This window comes from Protopterus annectens, chromosome 8.part1, assembly GCF_019279795.1.
Source record: "Protopterus annectens isolate FY-2018-M chromosome 8.part1, PAN1.0, whole genome shotgun sequence".
Classification (NCBI taxonomy): Eukaryota; Metazoa; Chordata; order Ceratodontiformes; family Protopteridae; genus Protopterus; species Protopterus annectens.
In genome coordinates, this window is record NC_056742.1 from 422,670,650 (window position 1) to 422,695,973 (window position 25,324).

Consider the following 25,324-nt stretch of genomic DNA (forward strand, 5'->3'; position numbering starts at 1 on the left):
AGACTGAATGGCCAAAAGATCGGACTTTTATGTACTAAGTCCGAGATGCCATTTCTCAGAATATTCCATTTTCACTGAAGTATGGAAATATGGCAATGTCAGAATTGGTATATACAAGTTGGGAGGGTGTGGGGGTTTGATGCTCTGCAAAAATAAGTTTGAAGGAGAAGAGCAATTTTCAAGATTCTCTCCTCTCCTCTGTTTTTGGTCTTTTTTTTTTTTTCAGCTTGTTGGCACTCAGTGTTTTGAGTGCCAAACATTTCAACAGGTATCCAATGCATACATATGCATCTATAAACATCTATATATTATCACATTGATATATATAAGAATACAGCCATTGGCCAAGATCAATGATAAAAAGGTTAATGTGGTGACAGATTTCTGAGTATATTAACAGACTTCTTACAGTTTTGGATAAATTAAGGGAGTGTCCAGTTTGGTGAACAAAATATTTTAGGAACAGATATCAGGGACCTCTTTGATGCCTCAAGACATGTTTTTTCAGTGATTCAGGGAGTTTGCTGAACCAGGCAGTGCTTACTGTTAACATCCCTAAAAATAAAACAGGGATGACTGAGATGCAATACTTATGTATATGACTAGAAAAGATCTAGAATATAAAAAGGTAGAACCTGTTGGGGGAGGCCTATTCTTCAAAAAAAAAAAAGAGAGCTCTTCCATGGTTGGCTGGATTCTATCAGAAATTTATGTCTCAGTTTACCAACATAGAGTACCGCCATAAAAAAAAACATTAAGGGAAATTTGGCAAAGAGAGAGTGAGTGAGTGAAGAAAAGCTGAGGATAATGTGCTGAGCTGGTCCTGACATCTCTTGACTTCTCTCAGCCATTTCTATGCAAGCACAGATGCTTGCTTAGGTACTATATCAGCACAAGAAGTGGCAATGATAACATCCAGTGTGCTACCTTAGTTAGAAGCTTATTGAGTTAGACATTAGGTACTCTACAATTCAAAGAGAGTGCATGTAGCCATTTATTTATGTATTTAGTTATTTGCCAGAATAATGGGCTGATCAATACTGACAATTTTCAGCCTCAGCCCAGGTAAAATGCAAAACATTTCACAAACAAAAATGGCAGAAATGTAAGCAACAACAAAGTAATTCAGAGTAGCTACATGGGAAAACTATATATGAACATTCAAGGAACAAGCAAGTTGTAATGTGCAATATATATACATTAGTTTCTAAAATGGGTCAACCTCCAGTAATTCTACGATGTGGAAAGGAGACAGAAGTAGTATTTTGGTGATATGCCCTGTGGTGGAACTTAGATGCTTGGGTGAAGAAGTGCTCAGTGAAATGTATTCTGAATTTGGTGTAAGTGCTGATGGGGAGAGCTTGCCAAAGAGTAGGCGCCTGAGAGGAGAATGTGTGTGCAGCACTGTGGAATTTAGTTCTAGGTGAAACGAAAGTTGGTGTGGCTTATAAGTAGTGTGTCAGGCTACATAAGGATGTGGGGTTAAATTTCTAAAGTTGGAGTAGTTTGTAGAGATGGGATACTTATAGTAGATTAGAGCTATGTTTTGTGGATAGCCATTTGGCTTTTTCTAGGATGATACAATAATGCTCACAGAGAGGTGAGTTTATAAGGAATTGGCACATGCTGCTGGAGGTTGTCTGGACAGTGGCGGTATTTTTCTTGGAGGTAAAAGTGAAAATGGGTGATCCATATTCAACCTAAGAAAGAATAACTCCTTTGCTGATGACTGCTCTTGCTGCTAGAGACAAAAAAATGGAGATCTTTTTGGTCCAAAGAGAAGGGAGTTTATTTTTATTCTCACCCCATCTTTGTGTAAATGGAAGTTAAGAGACTGATCAAGGCATAATCATAGACATTTGACGGTGGAGGCTGTTTCCATGGAATAGTTATTAAATCAAGGATAGTTCAAGTGCCAGGTACATAGTGAATTTTCATTGGAATTCTGAAAAGCATAGTTTTGGTCTTACACGGGTTAATAAGTAGCTAATGATTTATTAGCCATTGGTGGATTTCATGAAATCAGACTGGAGTTGGAACTAAATATTGGTTCAAGTGTGACCTGATCAGTAAATGACCATGTTGTCATTTGTATTTAAGTGGGCCTGAGGATCCCTGCAGTATTACCCCTTGCTTACCCCCTCAAGTGGCTTCATCAGCAAAGGGAAGGGAATGTGAAGCTATGCCGGTATCTCTTGTTGTTACAGCCATTCTTTTTCTGGGTACAACTTTGGCCTGGTCATCACCAGCACACATTGTCAAAGGTCTTCTTAAGGATCAGACACCTTCCTAAAAAACAGTGGGTCAAGCTGGGGTGGGGTCATGTGTAATGTAGCATGATGCTTCATTGGATAACTGCCCAGCAGATAAGACAAGCTCAAGAGAAGCAAGATAGGTTGGCACTATGGTAGTAGTTCACAGCCAAACAGGGAGTACGTAGGTGACATAATAGCATTAGGATGGCTGTTCCATGAGAAAAGATAAAAAAAAGTGGAGTACTGGGGACTGGTCCATATAAACCAGCATGGCTTTGTTTCCTGGTAGGAAAATTACTGCTAACTGGCACCTACTTTAGGAGGAAGCAGGTCTAAGATGTTAAAAGTCTTTGGGAAGTCGAATGGAGTTGTTCATAGTAAACCAAGAATGTCCAAATGGGAGCAACTGTCCCTGAGGCAGGAGTCCAGAGAAACATTGTATTTGCCAGTGAAAGTCCTGGTATTAGAGAACTTAGAAGTTTCCTGTACTGAACCAAAAGGGTTCTAGAAATAAATTGTTTTTTATATATAAGATAGGAGATACTTCAAAACCTATGTTGTAGTAACGTTTACTGTGTTCTACAACAGACTCACTGATTCCCCAAATGTGCTTCTGGCTTTATTTTCCAGAGAAGAAACTTCATTTCATAAGTGAAATTTATTTTACAGATTTGTTTTTTAGTGCCTTTGCTCAGGATTATCTTTACAGCTGACAATCTCTGTCATATATATATATATATATATATATATATATATATATATATATATATATAAGCCATCGTATTGGTTGAAGAAAATGCTTTCTTCTTAAAGTTTTGATATTATTTTGTTGCATTTGCTTTGCATTTTTTGACCCCACACACACACACACATACACACACATATATATATATATATATATATATATATATATATATATATATATATATATACATATTTATCTTTACAAGAATTGTATTGCTGTTTTCATCATTGGTACAGTTTGTCAAATTATGAAACAGTCAAAGATCATTACATCGCCTGTTACATAATCCAATTTTTTGCCCTTTTCTTGAGTTTGTGTAACCCTGCAGTTAGTATATTTAATTTGTGATGGCATGGATCATGTGGAGTGAATAAACTCCTCCATATAAAAAGCTGTTTTTTTTGTTTTCCTTTTTTTAATCACAAATGTAACCTACTGTGGTGGTGGTGCTGCGGTAGCATTGTCGCCTCACAGTAAGACGCTGTCCGGTTCGATTCTCTAGAGCATCTTCTGCATGGAGACATGCGTGAATGGGTGTACCTTTGTTGAAGGTTGTGTGTCAGGGCTGGCAACTCGGCACGTAAAAATCTACTGCCAATCATTAGCGGACCGGAGTTCTGCTGTGGCGACCCCTAACAAGGAAAAGCCGAAAGACACAAACAAATCACAAATGTAACCTAGTGGCTTACATTTGCAATTACATTTTTTGATGACTTTAGTGGTGATTAATGGTAATCTCTGGTGAGTTTGAGTTTGATTATTCATTCTAAATTCATATATATATATATATATATATATATATATATATATATATAGGTATAGTTATGGCAAGCCTAAGATTAGTTGACTGTTGTTTTAATGCATGGTACATTTGGTCGACAGGAATGCTGATTAATTATTTTTGCAAGCTCAGCATATTACCAGGTTTGGGGAATATGTCTTTCCTTGGTATTGTGTGATCTTGGAGTTGGTATGTTTAATTCACAGGGGGTTTTCCCTGAAAGAAATGCATTATTTTTAATTTGCATGCTCCAAGGTTATGTCTCGGAGCATGTCCACTGTACTGTTGATTTTGTTTTTTTGACCTTTTTGTTACAATGAGATTTTGATCTACTGAAGTTTCAGTTTTCTCCCCTTTAAGGAAGCAATTTTTTGTTCCAGCTGGTGTTGGTTTGTTTGTCATTTGTTTTTATTTTGATATTGCAGTAGAATTTAGAATTTTGTACATCTAACCTTGTTGCATTTTTTATTTTTATATATATATATATATATATATATATACATATATAAATATATATATATATATATCTACATATATAAATATAAATATATATATATATATATATATATATATATATATATATACACACACACACACACACACACACACACACACACACACACACACACACACACACACATATATATATATATATATATATATATATATGTATATATGTATATATATATATATATGGGTCTACTTCAAAAGACCAAAATCCCACATTACCAAATCTGACATGACATAGCCGAAACATCACATAAAAGAACACTCAGAACACTGATAAGGAACTAAGGAACTCTGAGAAATTATCCACTTGTCCATCACCACAAGAAACAAAAATCCAAGCAAATCAAATTTAATGATGTGGGGGGCTTTGACCCCATACCCACCTAACTAAATATGCCAATGCCAAGATCACACTTCAGTGGGGAAAGGGAAAATAACAAACGGGAAAGAGGACACCACTGCCTGGTTCCTCTATTCAGACATAATTTATCAGAGAAGAACTTTCCCACCTGTACTTTTGCCTGCAACCCCTCATATATCCTTCTAATTAATCTTTTTTATTGTATCAGGAAATGCAAATGCTTCATTGCCCTATTCATAGTATCCCAGCTTATGATGTCAAATGCTTTCTCTGCATCAAGACCATCCAACAATTGTATTTTCTTACATTCTGCTTCCCTCTGGAGCAGCACTGTTCTATTTAATCTTGTCAAACGTTTGCCTCCCCTCCATAAAACCACATTGATCCATATCCATTAATTTTGGGACCACCTTTACAATTCTTTTAGTCATTCTAGACATAAGCACTTTAAAATCATGGTTTAGACTTCAGATGGGCCGATGTGAACTGCTACACAAAACCTTCCACATTTTTATCCCTTTCTTTCCTCCTAACTTCCACTGGAATACCATCTGTTCCTGGAGACTTTATCTCATCTCCTGCTGTCTTAACTTTCAGTTGTTGAACTTCATCTACTTCTAACTTTGGCATATCTAAGTCTTGCAAAAATATTTCCATTTGTGCTTTTCTTGATTTTCCCACTTCTCTGCTGTGAACAAATTTTCATAACATATCTGAAATACCTCTAATACCGCTGCAGGATCTCTGGTTATTTTTCTTGTTATAGGTTCCATAAATTTCACAATGACCCTTTTTACTTTGTTGCACAAGTCATTATGACAAAAGAATTTGTGCTCTGGATTTATCAAAACCAGTTGCTTAATAGCAGTCTTTCTAAACTCATGCATTTTATGCAGGTACTCCCTTATTTTCCCTTTAGCCCACTGCGGTTGTAACTCCTCTTGTTCTATAAGATTCCACTTACTTTCTAATACTTTAACCTTTCCCATCCCCTCTAAATAATTCTTAATACTATTTAACTGGATCTCTTTCTTTTATTTTTAAACTCCACTTTCATTTTATCCCATTCACTAGCTATAACTTCTAGAGTGCATTCTATCTTCCATAATAGCTCCCGGATAATTCCACTATGCATTCCTTAAACACATAGATGGGGAAGTGCCAGTGTCTCATCTTTACTACATTATCCTGCATTTTTATATTGGCAATTATTGATGCACGATCTGAAAAAGTTATTGGATATGCATCCAAGTTCTCAATTAAATGGACATGTTTCTGTGAAATATAATTTCTATCAAGTGTTGCCCAATTCTTGTACATTCGGGGAATAATATGTAAATTATCTGCAAGTTCCTGCTATTGAGGTCATGTCTTTCATACCAAATATTTTCATACATTTCTTCAGAAATGACTCTATTTTGTTATATTTTCTCTTCTAGGCCCCCCAGATACATCTTCATTGTTGCAAATCAAATTCCAATCCCCATCTACAAGTAATATTCCCTGCTGAAAGATGATAATTTCTCTTAAAGTTCTTTAAGCTCCAGAATAGCTTCATTCCTTGCCACTAGCCCTTTACTACTACAAATCTGTCAGTATTATCTTTTCCCTCTTCTATCACAAACGGACCTCCCCTGGCAATTAATATAAGTACTCCTTCATTCCTTTGTGCCTGATATTCTGCAAAATATCCACCTTGAAATCCTTTATCAAATTCACATGCTCAGTTCTTTCCAAATGTATTTCCTGTAGTATTTGCTATTAGCACTCTGCATTCCTTAACATAATTAAGTATTTTTTCCTGTTTTGTTTATACCTGTGAGACCATTGACGTTTTAAGTTAATATGGGAAAAGTCACCATTATGATTCCCACCTATTACATATGGCAGCTTTTTAAATGTCTAATTCCAGCTTTTGCGATATGTGCACCTATTTATATTTGACAGGTTAATCCTTTATGCAGTTTTTTCTTATTACCATTGGAACCTATGTTGTATTTTAAAAGACTTTTTGTTTTAATAAAACCTCTCAAACAAGAAACCAAACACCCCCCATAGCATATTAACTTAATACAAACATGCATTACACCTTCAAATAATGAAGTTTAACCTTCCCAATAGGAACATTTGTGCTAAATAGACAGCTGCAAACACAGGCCCTAGATGACCTGAAATCAAGGTTATCCATGCTAAGAAGCATATTATTGCCTTTGCTTCTACTTATACTAATTGGTGTATGTTCCTTTTTTATCTTTATTCCTTCTCTTACAGATGTGAAAACTACTTGCATACTTTCAGAAATTATTAGCTTTCAGCCATGAAGAAAACTGTGTTCTGTCTTTTATTGTACTATTATCAGCTTGCCTCCATGGAAGACTGAGAGAAAAATGTTAAATGAACTACTTTGCTGCAGCCAGAAAACCAAGCTGAAACATTTATAGCAAAAAGAAAATGTTTCTTTATACTCACTGTTCTCCTATTTACTGTTTCCACTCTAAATTTGTTATTAGACTAAGCCAACGGTCTTAATCCAGACAGTCACCTAATGAGAAGTAAAAGAATACATAATGGCTCCACATATATCCGATCTGAATACTTTTACACCCATCTCAACAAATCAAATTACAGCCCATTAACTTGAACAAGCTTTTGTTTAGCTTGTCTTCTGTTTTGCACTGTAATGCATACATTTTTTAATACAAAAAAGAAGAAAGAAAGAGTATATTATTTTAATCACCTCGTCACATATAAGAATTAAACATACTTTACTATAAAATATGCAATTTATATTACGAAAAGTTTCATGGAAATACTGTTAAGAAAAAAACTGTTTTGTTTACAGCTACCATCTTCCCTCCTCCTCCTCCTCTCCCCTTCTCCTTCTTCCAAGCATTGAAGACATGAACTGATACAAATGTCCTTCAGATCCAGACAAGTTTGACAAAGTCAACAAAAGTCCACTCTTCTTATACATCCATATTTCACAAATGTGAGTGGTGCTTTGCGGTCTCATTTATTCACTAATTTCCATGTTGGTGGTCTTCTTTCGGGTCATCTCCATCTTCCATCTCCAGATTTTGGTTTAATTCGATGGCGCTCCCTATTCTTCCATCAACTCCTGTGCTTTTCTGTTTGTCAAGCATTTTTCTTTGGAATAGTGGAAGAAGTATCACTGGCAAAGCCACTTGATGTGCTTTATCTAAAGAATGAGAAGCAGAGTCCCCTTCTGCTTGTTTATTTTATAAAATTTTGTTGGACAAACTTTTATATTTCCTCCTTAGCCTGTTCTGCATCAAAGAATAACTTTGATCCCATAGAAATCTTTTTTTTTTTCTGAAGACAGCTCGATACAGCAGCTTGAAACTCACACCTGCCTCTTGAGAATCCATAATAACTGGAATCAATTTTTTTTTCTCTTCTGCCTGGTGTACAGTGAGTAATCATTTTCCACAAACACTCTACCATTTCCAACTTTTAATACTTTGCCCTTTTGCCACAGTTTTGTCAGGATCAACTCTTTCTGCTGGTAGGTTTGCAGCTTTACTAATAAAGGTGTTTGGTTTCTGTTGGCCATATTTTGAGCATTCACAGTATGCCCTTTCCTGTGGAATAACATTCCAGTTGCTTATTTGCAATTCATAAAATTAATACAGTATGTTACTTCTAGTTTCTCTGGTGCAGAAGAAAATCTCAGATTTTTCCTATGTGCTGTCTCCTCTAATATTGGCAGTTTTTGAAACATCTCTTCTTGAGCAGTCTCATACTCAGACAGCCTTTTCTTTGTATCAAACTCTAATTTTTCAATTTTATCAGTTCATCTGAATATCTGTTTAAAGCTTCTTCCATGTTTTTCAGTCTTTTGTTATTTGAGTCGATATATAATGTTTAATTTATTTTTATCAGCTCTGAGCACATTTGACTTATTTTTCCCTCTAGATTACTGGAAGCCATGTCTTGCAGCAAAGTTGGAGCATGAACTGCATTTTGCTGAACAGGTGCAAGATTCTTCTCTGTTTTCTTTTCACATTTCTATTTGATTTTCTTTGAGGCTCTTAGTTTCTTCTTAGCAGGCATCCAGGCAGTATACTTTCTGGGCAGTAAGTGAATTTTACTCAGATTGATAATTACCTTTGGCTGCAGTTTCTCATTTTTGTTTTCACACTGGTAAGACTGAAATTAAGATTTTGATCAGTTTGCAGCTGTCTTGGAAGTCCCCTACGTGTCTTTATGATTTGAGACTGTTTAATACTATTGCCATTTCTCTGTGGTGCTTTTGTGGCTTGCTGCTGTGGATTTTTTGGATAGTATAAAGAAGGATGAAGAAAGAATTAGTGATAGTGGTGGAAGGCAGACAAAGGTGGAATTGGAAAGAAGGGGAGCAGTATAGTGAAGTCAGTTGAGATTTAAGTAAGCACTATGTTTAAGCAGACTGAGGTGAAGTTGTTAGTTTAAAAAATGAAGGAACGTGCATGGATTGTTGGGGTGGGACTGGGAAGTGAATGTAGGGTAGGGACAAAATAGAGAAAAATAAGAGCTGTGTTTTGTGATTACTGTACTAGTATGTATAAGGACATGAAGGTGGGTGGGGAGGATGGTGCAATGGTTAAGGTGCTTACCTTAGAAACACAAGGTGCAGGGTTTGATTCTCACAGTGGGTAATTGGCTAGGCTTAAACATGGTCCATGAGGACAGTTAACCTAGTAATAATCTATGAATCTATGAAATTCTGTGTTTAAGGAATGTAGGATGTCAGTGGTAGAAAGATGCAATAGAATGAATATGTACAAAGGAATTGGAGTAGGTAAAGTAGTAGCAATCATTAGATGCATGAAAGGAGGGAGAAAGGAAAGGCTGGAGTCTGGAGGAGTATCCAATAGATTTTTATAAAGTGGTGTAGTTCCAGATGCATTTAGTTACTGTGGTTAATGATGAGATGAAGACAGGGTGGTCCTGAACTCAATAGCAGAAGCATAAATGGTAGTTCTACCTAAATGAGTGGTGGATATGGAGGGTCCAAAAATTATTGGCCCATTTCTCAATGTAATTCTGCTGCTAAGCTGTCTCTTACAATGTAGAAGGTCAGAAGAGCTCTCCCAAAAGAAATATGGGAGGCTAAAACAGTTTAAGAGCAGTGTATTAATTTGAGGTAGTGCCAACTATGCCAGAGAGAGTAGGGCAGTGGATGTGTAACGTATGCCAGCATAGCTAGCTTGAGTTTTGCAAAGAATTTTATGTAATTTGTATATCAAACTGATTTATAAAGTTGCTTGTGTTTAAAAATGTATCAACAGTGGGTCCTGATGGACAGAAAAGAAATATACATTTATATCAGACTGTGGTAATGGACAGGTTGACAGACGAGATCAGATAGGAGTCCCTGTGGACTATGATGTTTGCAGATGACATTGTGATCTGTAGTGAGAGTAGGGAGCAGGTTGAGGAGACCCTGGAGAGGTGGAGATATGCTCTAGAAAGGAGAGGAATGAAGGTCAGCTGGACTAAGGCAAAATATGTGTGTGAATGAGAGGAAGGATTAAGGAATGGTGAGGATACAGGGAGTAGAGTTGGTGAAGGTGGATGAGTTTAAACACTTGGGATCAACAGTTCAGAGTAATGGCGAGTGTGGAAGAGAGGTGAAGAAGTGAGTACAGGCAGGATGGAGTGGGTGGAGAAGAGTGTCAGGAGTGATTTCTGACAGACAAGTACCAGTAAGAGTGAAAGGTCTACAACAGGATAGTGAGACCAGCTATGTTATATGGGTTGGAGACAGTGGCATTGACAAAAAGACAGGAGTCAGAGCTGGATGTGGCAGAGGTAAAGATGTTAAGATTTGCACTGGGTGTGCTGAGGGTGGACAGGATTAGGAATAAGTATATTAGAGGGTCAGCCCAGGTTGGACAGTTTGGAGACAAAGCCAGAGAGGTGAGATTACGTTGGTTTGGACATGTGCTGAGAAGGGATGCTCGGTTTATTGAGAAAAGGATGCTAAGGATGAAGCTGCTAGGTAAGAGGAAAAGAGGAAGGCCTAAGTTAAGGTTTATAGATGTGGTGAGAGAAGGTATGCAGGTTGTTGGTGTGATAGAGAAAGATGCAGAGGACAGGAAGAACTGGAAACAGATGATCCGTTGTGGCGACCCCTAATGGGAACAGCCAAAAGAAAAAGAAGAAGAAGATCAGACTGTACTGTTGTAATTGAGGAAATATATATATATATATATATATATATATATATATATATATATATATATATATATATATATATATATATGTTAACAGAGGATGCTGAAAGGGAAGAGGTTAAGCTCAGCTCAGCTTACCTTAAGAAAAATAGACAGAAATTAAATTAATTGATTTATTCCATAAAGATTTTATCTCATGGGCCTGAATGCAGCCAGAGACACAATTTCTGGAAAAGGCCTGGGCTCTTATTGTCCTTAGTGGTGAACTAATTGCTACCCTGGGGGGGCCAGAGAATGGTTAGTCTCTCCAGGAAGGATGGCAGTATTGGAATTGTTTTACAGTCTCCACATGCCTTACCAAAGCTCTAGGAGTGTATTGTGACACACCTGTGCTAGATCCTGGTTCAACTTCAAGTCGGGGGGGATAGTGTGGGAACCACAGTGTCAGGTGACCAGATGTAATGTCATTCTATAGCCAGCACTGAAATTGTATTTAGATATTAGTAAGAGCTGTGCTAGTGACACTCAGCATTCTATTATTGGAACTGACAACAAAGACACTCATCCATTTCATCTTGTCTTGCTCTAGCCAGTAAGTAGGGAACAGTAATTCTTCAGTCACTTAGGAAAATATAGTAAGATTAGTTAAATATTGTTTTTCTGTATCTGTCTGAATCTTTCCAGTTGCGTTTTTATATTTCCTGTGAAATGAAATCTGGTGTTTTATTGTAAGTAAATATTCAATGTGTCTTGTCATTGTGGTTGGTCTTTTAGAAAATAGTTTAAGCTTTGAGAGTGATTGCATTTATTTGATGGCAATGTGGCTTCATGCTCCTGAAAGTCTTGCCATTTGGCCAAACATTACCATTTGTATAAGTATTAATTTTACTAAGAGTAATTGGGTGCCCTGTTAAGAGCCTTAAAGTAGCTGGCTGGTGGCAGTGATTCTATCTTAATGTCTGGGAAGAGGGGGCATAGCTGGTAAATCTGTGCCAGCCTTTCCCAGGTGTGTGTGTGTGAATCAAATCTCAAAGTGTGTGTGTGTGTGTGTGTGTGTGTGTGTGTGTGTGTGTGTGTGTGTGTGTGTGTGTGTGTGTGTGTGTGTGTGTGTGTGTGTGCATGTGAACTACTTGGGACCAGGACACAGAAGACTGATTTCTGCAGAGAGAAAGATGAAGTCTTATTTGGGGCCTGGGTAGGAAAACCCAGCCCCAGGACTGGGTGTGCTCCTTGCATGGTCTTAAGGTAAATTGTGCTTGGTGCAGACAGCTTCATCTGAAAATACTTTGTGTATCCATTTTTGTTCTAAATGAATGCTTCCCACCAGTGTGTGGAGTGGTGAGGATTGAGGCTCCTTGATTACTGGCCCAGAGGAGGGACATCACAGGCAGGTCATCTACAGATCATTGTAATATCAATTTTTAGGCTGAGGGGAAAGGAAAGAGAAAGGCAGGGGCAGTATCACTGAATGATCAAATACAGTGAGTTGGGTTTTCTGTTTTTTTATGTTGGAGTAGGTAGTTAGTGATGAGGGCTCCTCTGTGGGAGGTGAGAATTTGCATAAACACTCTAGAGTAAAGGGATTATGTTTATTGTAGGAAGCCAGATGTTTATTTTTTTTTAATTTGTTTCTTTTACCAATTACAGGCATAGCCCAGGTTACATCATAGTGTAGAAAATGACATGCAGCATACAAACAGCAATGGTTTACATTTCTGAGTAAGCACAGACAATCTGGCAAACAACATACATAGGAGATCTAACACACCAAATATATTTATAGTTACATTAACTAGAAAAGAAAAGGTAGAATAGAGTTTACATAGGAGAAAGGATGGAGATAAAAGTAGTAGTAGCTAGTTTAGAAAAACTAATGTAGATCAGTTTGATGAAAAAGGGAAATTAGAATATATGTGTAGTGGGTTTAGAACAATAATAATGTGGTAAGGTGAGTCACTCTCTAGGGTTAGTGACTTAATCAGTTAGAAGAGATGTATCAGAGGTAAAGGAACTACTAGTTGGAGTAATCGGTTTATGTGATGTGTCCTTTAGATGGGCGTTTGCATTTAAATTGTTTAAAAACACGTCTCCACTGAGGACATGAGTGACCCAGAAAGGGAAATAAGGTGTGGGAGTTCTCTATCTCTGTGGTTGTTTTTATGAACTGTCTCATAATTAAACACTGAGACTGAGGGCAGAGAATCTTTATTATACCATGACCCCCCCAAAACGTGCACGCTGATTGGCCAGCGTGCCCATTGTAAATCGAGTTATACTAATGGAAAAAGGTCCGGTCACCCAGACTTTTTTCCATTAGTATAACTCGGTTTTTTAAAACACTGTCTCGCTATGTTAAATGGGTTTAACATAGCGAGACAGCTTTAAAATAAGCAACGGAGATCTCCGTTGCTTATTTTAAAGCTGTCTCGCCATGTTAAACCCATTTAACATAGCGAGACAGTGTTTAAAACGAGAAAGCAAGATCTCCGTTGCTTTTTAGCTATGTTAAATGAGTTTAGCATAGCGAGACAGTTAAAATAAGCAACGGAGAAGTCCGTTGCTTATTTTAAAACTGTCTCGCTATGTTAAACTCATTTAACATAGCGAACATAAAAAGCAACGGAGATCTTGCTTTCTCAGCTGCTTTCACAACTCTGATGTACTGCGCAGGCGCGTAGTACATCAGAACTGCCGCGGATGCCACACATCTGCGGAAGGGCAGTAAACAGGCATTATACTATGCCATTATTTAAGAAAAGTAATAGTTTCTTTTCTTAAATAATGTCATGTATAATAGCAATAACCACTTCTGGTGTGGGTAATGCTAAATTTACCCACGGTTGGCTTTGTTTGGTCCCTCGGGCTTCGCCCTCGGGACCAAACCACGCCAACCGTGGGTAAATTTAGCATTACCCACACCCAAGCGTGGGTTATTGCTATATTAACTACTTTAACTACTATATGCATCTATCTAGTCTTGGAATCCAGCCCTCATTCTTGGTGAAGACAAGATACTACTCCAGATCAGTGTATTTAGCCTCTAAAACATGTATAATAAGTCCCATCATGTCTGTCTTTATGTTACAGAATGTGGAGCTCCTCAGACATTCATTGTCATGTGGGCCACCTCCAGGCCATTGTCATAGGTTCATAGGTGTGTACTAGGCTAATGGCCCTGGGGCCTTCACAAGCCTAGCCCATAGAAGTGCTCTGGCATTGTGCCACCCATCTTTAGTTCCCAGTGCCTCTATCAAGTAGATCCACTGGAGTGATCCCTGGGATGAACTTTCTATTTCTCATCCACTCATTAAGATTCTCTTGAAGAGGGCTAGTGAGGTGCTCTGCTTGACATGTATGGGAAGTCTATTCCAGAGCATGGGTAGTCTCTGGGTTATGAACCTGTCCCTCCAGCATGTGATGTTGATTTTGGTAATGAGAATGAGGTCTATGCAGCGTGTTGTGCGGAGGGATTGGGATTTCTTTAGATGATGCATTTCTAACAGAGCTGGGTCAGACATGGCTTTGTAAGTCAAGCAGAGATCACCTCTTAGTAGACAGTATGAGACAGAGAATAGCTGCAGTTTTTTGAGTCTGTCCATGTAGGACATGTGTTTAAGGCCTAGGATCCTCTTTGTTAGGTACTTTTGCGGCCTCTCCAGCTGTTATAGTGTCTAGTGAGGTACATGCTAAATGGGGCATTATACTCTCTGATTGGTCTAATGAGGGAAGAGTAGAGAAAAATGATGACCTCTTTCTTCCTGGATGCAAAACCCTTGGTAATGAGATGTGCCACATAGAAGGACTTTCTGACCACAGTGGCAATGTGATGGTCGAAGGGGAGGTTGCTGTCAACCTGTGTACCCAGATCTCTTATAATGCCTTCAGCATTCAGTGGGCTCCCATCGATGTGGTAATTAGTGGGAACTGAGTTTTTTCCAAAGGGGATGACTATGCATTTTTATACATTAAGCTTAAGGCCATGGTTTTGACACCATTTATTGGTCTCAGTGAGGCCTTTCTGTAGGATGTCTGCATCACTTGAGAAGTTAATAATGGCTCCCAGCTTGCAGTCATGTGTGAATCTGGTTAGCCAGGATCCCTCTGTGTTGGCCTGGACTTCTGAGAAGTAGATGCCAAGCAGGAAACAACCTAGGACCGATCCCTGTGGGACTCCACTCTTGACTGGTTGGCAGTCTGACTTGGAGTCCACTACTTTCACACTGTGGGTTCTGTCTGTGAGCCAATTTGCAACCCCCCTAACGATATAGGGGTTGATGCCTAGTTTGCTGAGTTTATCAACAATTCCTGAGTGAGGAATGGTATCAAAGGCCTTGACCAGATCGAGGTAGGCTGCATGAAATGCCTTACCTTCATCCACCGCTCTGGTGACTGACTCAAAGAAGTCAACCAGGTTGAGCAGGCATGATCTACCTTTCACAAATCCAAATTGAGTGGGATCTAGAGTTTGGAGATTTCCTATATCATTGTTAATTAGGTCCATGATGATGCACTCCATAGCCTTACATATCAGACTCATCAGGCTAATGGGGAGATAATTTCCAGGGATGTAGTTATTCCTCCTTTATGGAGAGGGATGACTGTAGCAGTGTGCCATTTATTAGGGACAAAGCATGAAATGAGACTGTGAGTGAACAGAGCACACAGATGTGGTGCCAGTTCACTTTGTAATTCATGTAGAACTCAGCCAGGGATATTGTTGGGTCCCATGGAAGCTGTATTTTTGACCTTGGACTATGCAGCTTTAACCTGTGCTGGAGTAATGCTGGGTGTCTGGCATTCTTCCGGTATTGAGATTGGTCCTTTAGAGGGGTGAGAGGGGTAAAGTTGGTACTGAATCTGTCAGCCAGTATGTTGGCAATATCTGTTGGCTCAGTTTAGGAGGTACCATTGTGTAGTAACTCAGAGCAAATCTGGGTATTGCCATGGAGATTATTGATATAACTATAGAAGGCTTTGTGGTTGTTTTTAGTGTCTGCCACAATTCTGCCTTCATAGCTGGCTTTGGAGGTATGGATGAGTGATCTCAACTTTTTCTTTAGGCTAAGGGAATTTTCCAGTCTTGAGACTTCACCTTTTTCTGCAACAGTTTCCTCCTTTTGTTGTAGAATTTATTAATGGGAGGGGACCACCAGACTAGCTTCCTTTTTTTGGAGGAGAGAATCTTGGTTCTTTTGGGTATGACTAGTTCCATGCATTTATGTACATGTTCATACAGTGCATCGGTGTATGATTCGGCAGTCATGATTCTATTTTCCATTGGCATGGGTGCTGTAAGTTAGCCACCTCTGAGTCCAAAGTCAGATTGGGAGAAGGTTTTCATGGTGGATACCTTTGCGGGGGGTGTGGGTGAGATGTGGATTTCCATGGTGATTAGTTTTTGGTCGGATCTAACTAGGGAGGAATTGACTATTGGTATAGAACAATGGTTGCCCATGTTAGTAATAACCAGGTCAAGGATATTGCTTCCTCTAATGGGGGTAAGAATGAGCTGGTCCAGGGCATTGGAACTGATGAATTCCAGGAAGCGTTGGGCCAGTGTATTTGTGCATGAATAGTTTTCCCAGCTGATGGAGGGGTAGTTGAAGTTACCTAGTATGAGAGTGTTGCGTTTGATCATAATAGTTTCCAGAGTCCTTAGGAATGTGCTGTGAGACTTGGGACATGGTTGGGGACCTATAGCAGGCTACAACCTGAATCGCCATCTAACCCAATGTTAGTTGTACCTGGAGTGTCTCAGATGCGTTATGCTGGGCTACTAGTCTGGAGGTGTGCATATCCTTTATGAATATGGAGGCAGCCTTTGGAGCTTCGGTTCATGTTCTGGAGCTGAAAGGTGTGGAATGAGTTATAGCCTGGTAGCGCAGGGGTGCTTTCTGCTGCTTTAAACCAGGTCTCCATTACAGCACAAATGTTGATGTTCTCCGTTTTGAGGAGTGCTTTGAGCAAGTGCATCTTGAGATTTAGACTTCTATTGTTGAGCAGCATGACCCTCCAATTGCATTTTTTTATAGCTGTTAAGGTGGTAATTTGGTCTTTGGAACACTGCCTAAAAAAGGCAGTATAGGGGTAGTCATATTTGTCTTGCTTGTGGATCCTTAGGACCCTTCTGTCATCACAGATCCTGGCACTGGACAAGCAACTTAGTCACCCTGTTCTTTTCCAGTCTGCTGAATGTGGCATCTGTATATCTAACAATGTAGTCATCTATGACTAAAACATTTCCCTGTGTGAAAGCAGACTTATTGGGCATTATGGTTTTAAGCCCACTTTCCAGATGACAATTTGGTGAACTGTGCGGTGTAGGTTTTGTCTTATATGCTGGAGGCTGGGGTAACCTAAATTGTGTTCTAGGATGTTTTGGCAGATTTTTCTTTACAGTTCCAGCATAACCTATGTGCCTAGCAGTGTGCTGTGACTGATGTGGTGGTATGATGCTTACAGATATTGTTGTGTTGCAAGAAGTCTGCCTCTATTTTTCATAAATATTTGAATCCCTCAGTTTGTACTATCAACTGGCAGCAGCAGTGGACATTCAGTTACCATAAGGCACTTGCTATACTTAGAACACCTAATGTAATCAGGTTGGCCACAGATGGGGTGAAAGCAGACTGCTAAGCCATGTTGCTATTGGGCAGGGGACTGGGGCTTCTGTAGTACTCTGTGGTTTGAGAAAGACTGCTATGGTAGGCCCTAAAGATTTGTGGATAAAGTATTGAGTGATGCACTGAAGCTACTGGGTAGCTAATCTCTCAGTACTTGGTGAAGAGATAGAATTTACCTATTTATACTCGTAGCTATTACTAGTGCTGATTTCACCACAGCTTAGAGAGATCTAAGGGAACTAGTGCAGTGTGCTGTGCTAGATAGATGGATGGGGAAATGAGACATTGTGTGGAGAGTCAAGATGGTTCATGATTTGGTTCTGCCACTATTCTTGTATTTCACAAGGTATGAGCCAACAAAACCACCCAATAAATGGGTGAAAAGATGCAAAAGGTATGCAATGTATAAGGAAGGGAAATACACTGAATAACTGGACAACTGAATCCAGGTAAGAAATAGGAGGTTTGGGATGTGTTGGATATTATATGGTATACAGTGGTGGTAAATATAGTACAGAAAATTAAAGGGAAAGAGTGTGACATGAAGGTGGAATCTGGGGAGTAAAAGGAGGGGAACCTGGATGCAGTGCTAAGTATTGTGGAGAGGGAAATATTGAAGGTGATGTAAAAGTATATGGATTGATGGACTGAGGAGAGCAGATGATTAAGGAGCCACTTTGAAAATTTAGTGAAGGTTTCTGGGATAAAACTTTAGGATTGCGAGGAAGAGTGGTTTACGTGAGTTTAATAGGCAGGGAGATGGGATAGAGGTGCAGAACTTTGTGGCGATGAGGGCAATGTGAGCTAAATGGGAGACTGATTAGTGCTTAGAGCAATAGTGAGTAAGCCACACTAATTCATAATTAGTTATTGTGTATATAGTAGAGAGAAACATTGAGAAGCCTAGCCCAGCTTCCAAAATGCCCCAGGACACCATGTTAAGTAACTTGTTGAGAATCGTACAGTGGAAAAAGGAGGCTGGATGAATCAAAATCTGGACTACAGGAAACAGCATCTCTTTTAATAGCCTTTATTCCCTGTACTAAATACAAGACTGAAGTTGTTTCAGATGAACATAGCCAGACTTGCTCCTACAGTCTTCTGATCCAAAGTCCAATACCTTACATGTTTGGTCACATGGCCAACCCCCAAAGACAATGTCAAAAGTTGGATCGGAACCCATGCATCCAACTGAAAGCCAGAATACCCATTCTAGTGGAAAGAATTTTACTCCATGCATCTAGTGCCTTAGAACACTCTTCCATTCCAGAATCTTTTCTTTGGGCTACAGGAAGGGAAGACACTGAAGGCAAGGAATAAGACTTGTGCCTGGATGAACAAAAACAATTTCAGTCAGCCTGCAAGTTACAGGCACCAGACCAGGAGGTAGGTGATTCTGAGGATAATGGACCAGCTGAGATCCATGTGGGGATGAGGATTCCAGGAAAAGAAACATGTATCATCTGGAAGTTCTGTCAAGTCAATGAACATGACATGAAGGGATTAAAGGCAAGACCAGCTTCGTCAGCAATGGTCAAAGCCATCATCAACATCAATGGGTCCAGGACTCCTTGAGGAAAGGGAGTAGGGACAGTAAAATCTGTTGATGAAAACTCAGCTCAGTGTTAGAGGGGGATGATGCCCAAAACCACATGTGATGCACTGAAATAACCCACCTTGGAATAATCCAGGTTGACCAAAACTAAAAGCCTGCACCTGAAAAACCTTAAAAAGTGAACCAAGGAGTTCTGAGCTCTGATTCAGATGAAGTGGAAGCTATAATGTTGTGTCTGGGTGTGGGAGGTTGGGAAGAAAATTATTTTAATGAAGTAATCCTGGTGGGGGTGTAAAGACCCCGGTTTTAGGTGGTTTGGGGAAATAGGCTGATCTGGGTCCAGTGGAGCTGGCATTTTGGGGGCCTGAGCAGGTGAAATGGAAGGAAAGGGGTCTCTCTGACTGGTTAGGAAGCAAGGGTGGATTTCAATTTCTCCAGTTCTAAACAACCCCCTCCCCCCAGATTTAAGGGGGTTGCTTAAAGGAAGCGTAAAAGCAACATTTTACTTAATCCTGAAGGTGAATGTTTGATAGCTCTTTTTTGGGGGGAAGGGGGGGCACGATCAACATATGAAAAAAAATCACGTAAATGGCTAAAAGTACTAAACTATTTTATCACAGTATGAAAAATACTAACATTTTATAATAATTAAAATGACAGTGAGTTCAAAGTAACTGAACTACTTGCAAGTGGAAAATGATGTTAAATCAGCTAGAAGCTGCAAGTAAACCAATACTGATGTTAAATTGGATACACTCCAAATGGTAACTGGAGCTTTGAGCTGTTTTATCATAAGACTGGGCAATAACATACAGTAAGGTGAACCTCATCTGCTACATATACGTATGTTGGAAGTGTAAAATACCATTGTTTCCTGAGTTTTTTGTAATATAGGAAAATGAGTTGTGGGCAAGAGAAGTGGTGTGATTCCTTGCATGGAGTGCAAAGAGGTTGGTTCAAACATACCATTTTCTTATTCTTAGTGGACTACATGAGGATGCCTTTAAAATGCACAAAATATTTTTATCCTGTTATGAGCTGACTGTAAAAATAAGAATCATGATGGGTTACACTTAAAAGTAGGGTCCGCAACAGAAGCAAACTTCATATTCCTCAACTGCAGCCATCATAGTTTGACAACAGCAGCAACAAAAAGTTATAATCACAAAGACAGATAAAAGTAAACAATCTCTAATTAAAAATATAAAGCTGAAATAATATGCAAATGCTCACTGAGGGTTCTGTGTGTAAAGTGATTGAATCAGTGAAGGGAAGAGAAATAGGCAAGAAAGAAATGTGGTTACTAGTTCCTGTCACATAGAAGCAACAATACTGCAGTGACAAAAGAACATGCACTATTATTGTCGTGGTCACATACACAGGGACAGATTGCTGAAGTCTGCCACAGACCTATCTAATGATGAAGCATCCATGTACGTGACATGGCCAAAATATTCCTAAAGCCAGCGTTGTTTTAAGGTAGAGGATGAGAGGATAAATAAGGAAAAGGAGATGGCTGAGACGATGACCTGGTACAGAGAAAGGAACACACTAAGGAGTATAAGGGAAGAAGGGTCTTAGTTATGGGCATTTGGGCCAGATCATACGCTTAAGCAATGGTGAATACAGGAAAGCAAATTGTGGTCTAGAGAAAAGGGATAGGAAGGTGTGTGGAGGGTAGGAAAGTCTAACAGTGGTGTGGCTAGTCCATAATATACCAATAACCGACAACGTGGGTGCGCTATATTGAAGATTTACCTATGGTTGGTGTGGTTTAATCACAAGGGTGATTAAACAAAGCTAACCAAGGGTAAATCTTCAACATACCACACCAAGTAGTCAGCAGTTGCTATTATTCAATGACATTATTTAAGAAAAAAATGACTTACTTTTTTTTAAATAATGTCTTTGTATAACAGAGCCTTGGTGTTCTTCCACATTGTTTCCCAATTCCATTGCTTTGCTGATGTAAGGAAAATTCCACACAGGGTTAAAACTACTGGGCAGGCCACTCCTTGCTGTTTGCCCTATCTGTCTATTTAATCTATCTTTTGTTCTGTTTGTTAGTGGGGTGGAACAATGATCTTGGTGGGCCAATTTTATTTCAGCTCTTGAAGATTAATCAAATACGAATAATAAAATGACATTGATGTTTAATGTGGCAGGTGCAATACAACACATGTCCATATAAACTGTAGTAAAAAGTTGAATGCACACTAGTAATAACAGAGGAATAACTGCATATGTAAAAAAAAATATTCTACACTTGCTCGATATCAGTATACTTCAACGAATGACACAATATTTGCAATATATACCACTTACATGGTCGGAGAAATTGAGAGGGGAAAGAAGTAAGATCTAGGACAGAGCAAGGTTAACAATGGACTATACGTGTGCATCTCTACTTGTAAATGACAAAAAAAAAAAAAAAAAAAAGAAAAAGAAAAAAAATCCAAAAAGTTTGTCAGCAGCTGTGATCCTTAACCTCATTCTGAAAAATCTGTCCTGCACATCTACATCTGCACACAGTAGCCTGTCATCTAGTTTAGTGTGAAAAGTGAAAGTTAACTTACTGTATATGTATGTAAACAGTATTGCATATGCCGACAGGGAAGTTAGACCAGTCAATGATACCATAGCGGCCAGACTTTTCCTGTTGGTTAATGCTTGATTTACAATGGGCACACTGGTTGAGCTGACCAATCAGCATGGTCCTTTTTGAATATTACTGGCCAGTCATTATATAATTTGCAATTTAGGCTGATTCATTATTATTGCAGAGTGCTAAGGTTATTTAAGGAAGAGAAGGTTTTGGATGGAAGGGGTTAAAATTTTACGTATTGGTTCTTTTGTGGGGTGGTTCAAAAGAGGTGGAAGGAAATGAGAGAGGTTTGGAAGGAGCTACACAGAAGGGATGTTGGCAATTGTGTTTACGTGGATGAGAAGGACTTGAGAAAAGGGCTGCTGTTAATGGTGGTACTGGTGAAGAAGGAGATAGCAGGGGTGGGGAGGATAAGGAAGTTAAAATAATAAAGGAGGTGTTGTAGGTTGGGTTAGATGAATACAGGGGACTAGAGGAGTTGTAGGGTGGGTTAGATTAATTCAGGGGATGAAAAGAGGAAGAGAGCTAATGATTTAAAGATGAAATGTGGTATGAGATGAGGATGAACGCTGTTACTTCCTTTTCTTTCTGACCTGTATGGGGTCATATGCTAAACTCTCTTTACAGGTTGCAGAACAAGTAATTTAGGGGCAAAATAAAATGTAATTAGAAGGCAGAAGGATAGGCACTAGATGGTAATGTGTGTGTTTGTGTGTCAAGATCAACTGGAATTTTGTTGGTTTATAGGTTTTTATGATATGTATATTTCAGGAACATATTTGGGGTTAAACTGGATTGTATAGCAAAAGTTGTTCTTATTTTGGCTGAGATTCTGTGAAAAAGGCTGCAGGACTTTGCCGTGCTAAATGACATGTAACCTGTAATGTTACATGGACCACAGCTAATGTACATACCAAATGAAATACTGTACAACAAAATGGTATGGTGTCATGACATTAAAGGGAAGAACAGCACTGCACTGGGAGGGCCCAGTGGATAAGTGGTGCTACAGAAGGGCAGTTACGTCATCCAAGGTCAAGCAAGCTCAGATGCACAGTAAAGTGCCTTGTAGCCATCCAGGTAACTCAAATGAGGATCAGATAACATCCAATCCCATTTTATATAAATGTGGAGGAAATGGGGAGATAGTAGAGAAAGGGAGACTAGCAAGGACAGAAACACCTGTAATATATTAAAGTGGCTTTGGAAGAAGGGCAATGATAATATATAGTGTGAAGGCATCATCTCCCATTTTTGTACATTTTTCATTCGGCATTATTTATCTATTTTCTGTATATGAATTGTATTTTTTCCTTCCACATTTTTTGTATTTTGAAACCATTTTTTTTCCTGCTCCTTCCTAGGAAAATGGGGCTATGCTCAGGAAGGCCAATCCAGTCAAAATATAAAATAAATAATTAATTCCTCATAGAAAACTTCTGGTACGGCATGGCTAATACATTTTATTGCCATCCATTCCAATACTGTAAGGAAAATTAAACGCTAAAATTAAGACTGCACTAACCAGCAGAGTTGTAACAAGTGCATTTTCCTCTACTCTGTCATAAACCTGTGTATTATAGTTAACATTTCTACAGTCCGTCAACATAGAAGCTGTCAAAAGGCAGCCTCTGAAATGAAAAAAAAAATGAAAGCATCAGCACTGTCTGTGATTTAGTGGGATTTTCTTCAAAATCCACATGCCATGCATAATAGCAGGCTTATTGATGCACCCAGTAGGAGACCTCAGGCAGGGAAGAACTTAATTTTAAATGGCAGCCGCTGTTTCACTACAGGTGCTACAGACATTGATCTTGTCAACAAAACAGCATGTGAAATAAGCAAAAGGGTTCTGAAAATGCTGAGGCAAATGGTACTTGTTCAAAAAGTACAATACCTTCAGGAACAGAAGTTTATTTGAAGGCATTTTTAGATGTTTGGGAAATAAGTAACTATGCTAAAAACTACATATTAGAACAAATCCCATGATGGAACTTTTTTCATATTTGTAAACTTGCTTAGTAGAGGAACTACAAGCAGTTATGATTTCAGATAAGTTACAAGTGGATTAGGTTACCTGTTTAATTTTACTGGTAAGTATGAGTGATATGTCTTTTAAAGAGAAAAAATATAAAATGGAAACGTTTATGGTCAGTACATATGTAAAGCTGTTGTTGGTCTTTTCCTGGTTAGGGGTTGCCACAGCGGAACTCTGGTCCACTAATGATTGGCAGTAGATTTTTTATGTTGTTGAGTTGCCAGCCTGATGCCCAACCTTCAGCAAAGGCACGCCCATTCACGCATGTCTTTCGGAGGCCACTCGACCACGGGGAGGACATGCAGACTCCACACAGAAGGCACTCCAGCCGTGAATTGAACAGGAGAACTTCTTGCTGTGAGGCAACAACCCTACCGCTGTACCACCGTGGCTTCATCAGTACATATGTTAAGTACTATACACAAAATATTTGTCTTGCACAATGTTTGGGAATGATTTAGTTGTCTAGGTCACCAATTTTAATAATACCTAAACTGCTTGAATGTCTATGTAGCTATATGTGAGGAGTGTCAAGCAAGGTGTTCAGGTATTTTAGTTGCTTCTTGCAGACTGATAAAAAGATGATTTTCCTATTTTTTTCCTACCCGAGAATCTGCTTTGCAAAATATCATCATAGCCCTTACAAAATGTTATCTATATGTTATATTTGGAGTATAATTTCAGTTATGTAAGTAGGGTTTACAGCATAACTGACTTTTATAGCTGACACTACATTATGTCAGAATCTGCCTTAAGAAACACACTGGAATCTCTCTTCTGTTTTACATATTAGCGTGCATTGCCACACAAAGTGGAACACTATCTCCAGAGTAAGTGGTCTTTATGCACGGCTCATGTTAGGATGTATGATTTGGTACCCTGCATGACTACCAGCTGACCTCTGACCTTTTCTTTAGCCCAATCTGCTTGGAAAGCAGTGAACATGAATCCCTTTTTATATATGCTACCCTAAGGTACATCTAGGGTTTGTACATTTTTGTGTAGAACATGGTATGTCCCCCTGACTTCCAACAGTAAGCAATACTGCCTTTATGGATACAATTCTCTTCTGTCAGGATGATATAGCTGGCCAGCGGATTTTGCATCCTCACTATCCAGTCAACTTTCTGACACTTTTGATGTTTGGTGTACTATGGATGGGATCAAATGACTTATTCCTGCAGACCAGTACAATTTCAGCATACTTCAAATATAGAGATAGTCATATGCACTAGGTTTATTACATGTTCCATGTTGATGACTAATGTGAATGCCTGAAATAGTCTGTTTTATATGACATTCAAGTTTATACACCAAACTTAATATTCCCGTTTTCTCTGAGATTTGATGTATGTGCAGTACCCTCATTTTGCTTTTTCAGACTATGCATTCAGCATTCTGGGATATTTATATCTAAGTAAGTTGAGCATACCAAGAGTATTACAGAACCAATTTGTTTTGCTTATAACCTCACTATGTACATTACTGTTTCCAGATTCAATTTTGAAACAGGAATCATTTGCTCATATCTGTCTTACAGGGATACATGAAGGTACTGAATATCAAATGTGATTGTTAGTCCAAAACCTTCATCCTAATTCTTAAATCATAAAAAATCTGGCTTGCCATCAATACAATTTTGCATCCTGGTGAACCCACCACCCGTAACCCC